We start from the raw sequence: 8,756 nt of genomic DNA, 5'->3' as shown, positions 1-8,756 counted from the left end.
GCTATCAAGAAATGTAAACAAGTACGGCAGATTCGGCATTAGCTTATATCTTTCTTGATAGCTCATTTAAAACCTTGCCTTTCACATCCAAAGATTTCTTGAGTAATGTCATGTGTCTGCAATTTTAAGTTACCCGTGTCTCTATTCCTCTTACCCAAAAAAGATGACCTTGAATGACACAGATATCACATTCTCGCCAGCCTACGTATGCTGTGAAACGCTCCAAATGGTCTGCTGTCGTAGCGGAGATGGAACGATATCGATTCACTTTACAGAAACTGAATTCGGGAGGAATAAGAACAGCAGTGTCGATACCAACTTATGTCTCTCTTGATAAACGAATGGTCTTAGCCATCTGTTTATCATTGTATCTATATCTAAAGAAAAGACTCCTAATCGAATCCTGGCCATAGCAAGTGATCTAATCAACTATAATTCCTCTTGGTTGTAAGTTATTCCCTGGGTATGGTATATGGCCCTGAGCTGAAATAAAGGATACTATCATCATTCGGTATTAAACGATTTTTGTAGCTTAATATTTGCGTATCTAAGAAAAGTTACGAGTGTATATTTGACTAAAATCCATTATTAGGTAAGGGTTACAAACTTATCAATTAGCTGGCATGCTGGAGACAGGTCGAAATCGACACAGCTATGAGTGTTCACCCTTGTTTCAGCAGGTAAGGGATGCACACTCTGGTGAATGGGCCTTGTTGGGCGGCCTGGAATCCGATTATTCTCTGATATGATGAACTGATCCATTTGATTGATGAAATTTAGGCAATCAAGCCAAGAATAGGAGGATTTTCGTCCATTCAGCTCTTCAGACAGTAAAAAGAGGGAGTTGGAGTGGTTGGGCAACCTGGTAAAGAGCTTCAGAAAATAAAAGCAATGCAGTACACAAATCTAAAGATGGAGCTGATAAAAAAAAAAAAAAACACACAGTTGGACCACCTAATAACAACTGGAGGTATTGGACGGCAAGACTGGCTGTATTGAAGAGTGTGATATAATAGAAAGACGCGGATGTATACATATTTCGCAAAGAAATTATAGTTTTACAGCTTCGAACAATACATGAAGTAAAGAATACCAGCCGTCATACAAGGACGTACCAATCTTCAAGCGATTCGATAACTAAAAAGAAAAAAAACAAGTGTCAATAAGATGTTAATTCACTGCAGTTAAAAAGAAAGAAAAAAAAGAAAGCACTATTTGATTTAGCTCGTGATGAAGTCCTGACTACTGTGTGGTAGGGTCCCTCAGTGAACGCTTTTACAACTGCCACAGTATACTTCATGCTCTTGTAATCATAGCATTCGGCCAGTGATCAATGCGGTAAGGCCGTCTTTACTATGCCATTGACATTAATTGATTTTGGATTACAGTGAGTAATGAATTTAGAATAGAGTCCTTAAACGCACAAAACTTGTTATCTGAAGACATTATCAGTATCACTTTTAAAAGTAGTAATAACATATGTTGTTGCGGTAAACGTAGTCGTTACAGAAACTCTACCGTGAATAGCGATCGAGGCTGCTCTCAGGAGCGTTTCTCGCTTTTTTCCTCTTGCTCTCGGGTCGAGCGCATTCATTTCGGCTCCCACCGACATTACCCGGTCCCCAGGATCAACACTGCAGTAGTGAGGAGCGAACAGAACACAACCGTTAATCACGGCGGCCAACCGTTAAATGAACGACGATCTCGCTAAAGAGACCATTTGGGCCGATAGATATCGGGCTTCGACTTTGATTTATGCAGAGATGGAGACACTTGAAATCAGTGATTACCAGCACCTGTTGTTGGGTTCTGAAAGGAGCCAGAGAAACGGTGAGGTGGGATGTACATAGAAGGGAATTCAAAACGGAGATTTAGTTACGAGGCGAGAAGGAATTCTTAAATCCACCTTAAGGATTGGTCACTACGAAAGTGAACCTCGGGTGTTATTTGAGTTTGATGTCAAAACTAGACAGATATACAATATCAAAAAATATTTATAAAGTATTGTTTTATACATTTTTGATGGAACAAAGCAAAATGCTAAAAGGACACTTCTGTCAATGCCGACCCAATCATTCTGATAACTCCAGAAATTTTTTGGATAAATTATTAACAATTTCTGTTAGCACAGACTAAGAATATAGATTTTATAAATACTCTTTGGATTCAAGTAGATTCTCCAAAGGTTCGTAACCTTCTCACGTAGACAATACCGAGTCGATGTCTGTCAGCCATTGTACCGGATGTTTTACAGAAAATTACAGATTGCCGCCACTCTTGAAATCATCGCTAATTTCTTGGAAAGCGACCCTGCATCACTTCTAACACGCTTCCCACTCAATGGTTTTACTTCTCCTCTCTATGCATTTTCCAGCTTTTTAATTGTACTTTTTAGCATGTCACCAATATTTAAACATAGTTCTCAGTACCAATAACTGGAGATTTTTCCAGTTACGTAATGTCGTTAGTTGATGAAGACAACCAATACGAGTGTATTTGCTTTATAGCAAATGTTGTTTTGGGTTTATTGCTATTGCCAAATAAGACCGCAACGCAAATGATGTTATGGCAATAACTTGACAATAGTCAGACATCAACAGATCCACCACATTCCCTGTTCAAAAATCTGTTCCCCTCAAGGCAGTGTACTGTGGGCATTACTTAAGGTTCTTTGCAGTGTGCCGCTAGCTGCAACCCCTTTCATTCACTTTACTGTACCTCCATCCATGGTCTCTCTCTTCCATCTTGCTATCCACCCTCTCCTGGCACTTGTTTCATAGTGCAATTGCAACGTTTTCCTCCTGTTACACCTTTCAAGCATTCCTACTCTCAATTTCCCCTTCAGCACTGAACGGCCTCATAGGTCCCAGTGCTTGGCCTTTGTCCTAAATTCTATTTTGCGATCCAAAAGTCTGTTGAATCTGAGCATCTTCAATTGGCTGATTAAGAAAGACACTTAGAAATTTCCAAACCGATTACTCGATAAGTTATATTGCTCAGTGCCTCAGACTAGGGAAAGAAAGTTATCTACGGACCTAGGGAACATGAGTCGAGTGCTGCACCATTCAGCGTCGGCGCCTACTTAGGGATTGCACTTAAAGCTTGGCAGTGCGATCGCCACACCCCCAATGCTAGTATTCATGTGCCTTTAAGAAATATTTATGTCACGTTGCCAGTGTTCTCTATAGTTGCATGTTCTTCGCAAAAGAACAAATTGAAAACTGCGAGTCATCTTCACCTTTTGATAATTCATTTGCACTTCGTTGTAATCATGAAAGCATATAATCAGTACTTCATTATAATCAAGAAAGCATTTATATAAATATAAACAAGTACTTCATTGCAATCATGAAAGCATATATATATATATACCAGTACTTCATCGTAATCATGAAAGCATATAACCAGTTTAGAACTTTTTCATGTTACAAGCTATTTTAAACTATCTTGTCTATCAAAGTAATTGTAAAGATTAAAAGAAGTGTCTGAAAATCTGAAAGAATGAGAGGGTTTTAGAGGAGCTAACGATCAAAATGTTTTAAGCAAAACGCAGGAGTTGAAATTCCTCCCGTTCCAAATATTTGCCCTACATTATTAAAATTCCAGTGATTTTGTTTTAAGGTTTCATTCCTTTCGTTTCCTAACTTCAACGGCGCATTCACAAGCTTTACAGACAGCTTTTAAAGATCAATTTACCTGAAAAATATTTGTTATGAAAATACTGAAGCTACAGTTTACACTCTATTTTGGTCATAAAAGACAACAGCATATAACACGTAGTGAATGTCCGTTGTCCATATTTTTATTTGATGAAAAGAAACCTTAAGAAATACGCATTCGATAATAATTACTATTTAGGAACTTCATCGACCAATTGATTCACGGATACTATAGGAAGATAAGTAATTGCAGTAGAAAAAGAATCAGCTTACCTATTTAAAGCTATGAAACGTTCATTCGCAAGACAATCTCTCTGGTCTGAGTCGCATTCTGTCCCCGAATACCGAAAGACAAGAACTGGGGACAAAGTCATTCCCGCTTTACAAAGGTATATATTTCTCTCCTCCGTCGCATACAAACACACAACGCACAAACACACACACACGCGAGCACACATAATAAAAGGGGTCACCTGATGACCTTCCATGTCGCGCTAATCTATATTTGGAAAAAGGGAGGAAAAAGTAGCCAAACAGAAACCACAGAAAGGTTAATTATATGCTTTCCGCGGCGCAATAAAACGACAATCCTATGCCATTACTCTTTCTTCTTTTCCAGCCGTTTTTAAACGTAATTAAATTGTTATGATGGGCATCATCATACCCGCAATGGCAAAGGAACCGAAAGTGAAGAATTGCTGAAAGGAAAACGTCGTTTCTCTCTTCTCTGTTGATCAGGGACATTACGGTCCTAACGGTTCCGTGAATTAGTTGGAACTGGAATAAGGTTTTGGGACAAAAACTTTCTCTCTCTCTCTCTCTCTCGTTTCGTTCGCTGTCTGCCTGCAAAATTGGGGCTGTTGGGGTTTACTTTTATAGGAAAGCAGAGGGGGACAGGAACACAGGGGATCTACTAAGCATTTGCGGGGAGGAGACAGAGGAGGAATAGGAAGACGAGCGGGGACAGGGTCAGGGGACACCGAAGGTGCTGGGAGGGGACACTTAGCCATTATAAAGCGTTTGGAATTTTTCCATTACGATAATGACTGGTCCCAGTAGTGAGGCTATCAATGTAAATCATGTGCATAATCGTAATTGAGAGAGAGAGAGAGAATTGCTCTTTGTGAATACTGATCTTGTTGGTAAACATCCAGGGAGGGAGGTAACAGATGGTCTAAGCAGATATCCTCAGCGTTTAATTCAAAAGCCGGTAGGGAGACAGCGGTGACAGTGCACTGCTGATAACATGAACTCCGATCAGATCACTTTAGATAAAAGCGAAAAATATACGTTTTCATTATTCTTATTAACATTCAATGAGGAAATGTTCGTGTGAATAAGCTTCAGCCCTCTGAACTTGCAAAGAAGGCGTCTGCAGAAAGAAATTAATTATGTAAATAATAAAAACAAAAAGTTAAAAAAGGAGGAGGAAACTAACAAGTGAATAAACACAAGATGACTAACGAATAAATTTACATGCAAAATCAGCAATACAAGTCAGATATATTAAGGCAATGGTGTCTGACACTTGAAAGTATTACAGCTTCTCTTTCGCCTGTGAGTATCGACATCAATAAATCTACCAGGAAGAAAGTCTCAGAGAGAGAGAGAGAGAGAGAGATTCAGTTCAGCTATGATCTGTAAGGATGTGGATAATGGTGATGATATTCTTCCTTAGTATATGGGACATTGGAAAGAATATCAGCGCAATTACCCATATTCTTTCTTCATTTGGTCCAGCAGTGTTTATTCTTTGTGAGGCGAATGCCTTTGAATGCAATGATGTCTTGAAATCCGTGTGTTTCATAAAACTTGACTTATTTCGTTTTTCTGTAAGAGTTTTCATAAAACCTAATTTCCGTTCGTTTTTCTGTAATAGTTTTATAAGAGTATTTTGATAAATAATAGTAATAGAAAACTTCATGTTAATTAAATTCAAAGAGAAATTCATCAAACCCGCGTTAGTGACATAATTGCTTGAAATTTTCCTCGTGTTTCTAGTGAACCGAAATATCTGTTTAGGTAGATCTGCAGGTTTTCTCACTCAATTTAATCATCTTAAATGCCTTGGCAGGAATGGAAATTCTGACACCACAGCAAGTCTTATCTGCTTTTAAGAATTGCCCAGTCTTTTCACTGAACAGGGTATTGTACCAAATATGTTTTACCCATCAGACAAACCCGGAGATAATGGACACCTAAGGTGTGGATAAGAGTTCTTGCTCTACTTTCATCAGCGATATAACGACAGTAAGTACAGCACAGGGGCCAAGCCGAGTTCATAATAATACATAATCCAGTCTTTCTGGGTGTTACGTAATCACCCCAAGACGCATTTACCTAAAGAAGATAGCTTAATGAGATATATTTCACGTACCCAACAACATGTTGCTCGGTCCAATTGTGGTTATTATATGGCGCGCAGTGAAATGGATCACCCTGAAGGGAAAATAAAGGAAACTTTGCACTCGCTGGTGGACCAATGAAACCTCCAGTCACCAAGAAGGATCCTGCGAGATGCGTGTAATTAACACCTACCCGTATTAGGTCACCAATTAAAAACGATATGATCTCAATTCCTGTGCAAGTAATTACCAAGTAGGAAAAATTGTTTTTCCAAATGAATTTCAGCGAAGTTACCTTTTTCTCTTAACAGGAAAGGGTATAACACCTTTGTTCGAAATTCCGGTCGTTGCTCGCTCCGGCTTTAATTATTCTCGAATACCCTGATGCTTTGGATTATCTCTAGAACTTGTTAGGTCTATATTAAGGTCCGTCATTTTAGGTTAATGGTTTAAGAGAGACCTCGCTTTGCCTGGAACCACAGATGGAGTTCCAATTCTTGTGTGTTTTCTAAAATAATTCTAAATTTTCCGGAGGTTAGATTTTCAAAGATAATCCAGATTCTCAAATGTGTTTTTGCCCCTCATTAAACAAACTATAAGTTACATTTATCAAGTATCCAGATTATATCTTTTTTACTATCAACTAATTGTCTCTGATATAACTGTTAAGATTGAATTTGGCTTAGCGAAGACATGGATCTAAATGTAGGATATTTTAAAGAAGGATACCAAAGAAAATAATAAATACCCTTTGTTTGAAACAGCATCGTATGAGGTAATGTGCACATTTATGGAAAAGTACAAACATTACAATTCAATTTGAAATACTCGAAAGAATTGCAGGAAATTGTTTAGATCAGTGGTTCCCAAACTTGACCATACCAAGGACCCCCAGACATGATGAGCCCCAGACGAGGACTCCAGCCAGTCAAAAGATATCATTACAATCACGAGATACACAGTACAACGCAGTACTTAATATATGCATATTCCAGCACAAAGTAATTATAGGTAAATATATAAGATATTTTCAGTATTTTTTATTACTATAAATTCAGTGCAAAGTAAAACTGGTGAAAGCAACCACAATTTTTTTCTGGAGTTAAAAAAATATTAATTTCTACATTGTCGCAGAGCCCCTAGAGACTTCTCGCGGACCCCAGTTTAGGAACCGATCTTCAAGATTATCTTTTATTTTTTAGCAACGGAATCGCCACCTGATTTTCAGGAAAACTCGCAGTTCGTATAAAAGAAAAAAAATCTTGAAACTCGGTGGAAAAACAAATGCAAGAGAGATTAGCTGCTCACAAAACACATCCACCCCCTCCCCCACAAAAAAAAATTTCCAGTCGTTTTGCGTCATAGAACATTTACAAAACTTATAAGGTAGATGGAATCATATTTATAAAGTAGACTCAGTCATGATTATGAGGTAAATATGTAAAATATAAGTAATGGTCAAGAGAGTAAAAAAAGAAAAAAAAAGAAAAAACAGAGCAAAAAGGAGGGAAATACTGAAAATAGGTTGTGAATGTAAGTCAGCACTCTAAGAAAAATAAACTATTCAATTGGATAGTGAGTGTAGAGAAAGGTGCCAAAGGGGAGGTGCTGCCTGAAGAGAGTGAAGTCCTATGTCGAGAGAACCAGCATTCTGCAGTGAAAGTGAAATAGAGAAGAGAGGCAGAGCTGAATAACACAATAGGTGAAGGGGCTACTGTAAGTTTGAGGGTGATATTAAAGTAACGGTGGAGGATGTAAGGAGAGTAATTAAAAGGATGAAGAATGGACAGATATTATTATTTTAGTATTGTTAAAGAGAATGGCAGAATTAAGTGAGTTTGTTTTATATGTAGTTTTTTCTATTATTATTATTATTATTATTATTATTATTATTATTATTATTATTATTATTATTATTACTATTTTGTATAATGTCCACAATAATATATCAATGGTAGAATGTGATATATAATTGTGAACCTTATACAAAGTTACTCCTGTTCTCAGCATTGAGAGTTCTACATATTATTATTATTATTATTTTTATTATTATTATTATTTTTTTTTTTTTTTTTGCTCTATCACAGTCCTCCAATTCGACTGGGTGGTATTTATAGTGTGGGGCTCCGGGTTGCATCCTGCCTCCTTAGGAGTCCATCACTTTTCTTACTATGTGTGCCGTTTCTAGGATCACACTCTTCTGCATGAGGCCCGGAGCTACTTCAGCCTCTAGTTTTTCTAGATTCCTTTTCAGGGATCTGGGGATCGTGCCTAGTGCTCCTATGATTATGGGTACGATTTCCACTGGCATATCCCATATCCTTCTTATTTCTATTTTCAGATCTTGATACTTATCCATTTTTTCCCTCTCTTTCTCTTCAACTCTGGTGTCCCATGGTATTGCGACATCAATGAGTGATACTTTCTTCTTGACTTTGTCAATCAACGTCACGTCTGGTCTGTTTGCACGTATCACCCTATCCGTCCTGATACCATAGTCCCAGAGGATCTTTGCCTGATCGTTTTCTATCACTCCCTCAGGTTGGTGCTCATACCACTTATTACTGCAAGGTAGCTGATGTTTCTTGCACAGGCTCCCAGTGGAGGGCTTTTGCCACTGAATCATGCCTCTTTTTGTACTGGTTCTGTGCAAGTGCCGGGCATTCGCTTGCTATGTGGTTTATGGTTTCATTTTTCGTATTGCACTTCCTACATATGAGAGAGATGTTATTTCCATCTATCGTTCTTTGAA

This window comes from Macrobrachium nipponense, chromosome 35, assembly GCF_015104395.2.
Source record: "Macrobrachium nipponense isolate FS-2020 chromosome 35, ASM1510439v2, whole genome shotgun sequence".
Classification (NCBI taxonomy): Eukaryota; Metazoa; Arthropoda; class Malacostraca; order Decapoda; family Palaemonidae; genus Macrobrachium; species Macrobrachium nipponense.
The sequence above is the reverse complement of the archived record's forward strand: the minus strand, read 5'-3'. Positions refer to the sequence as shown.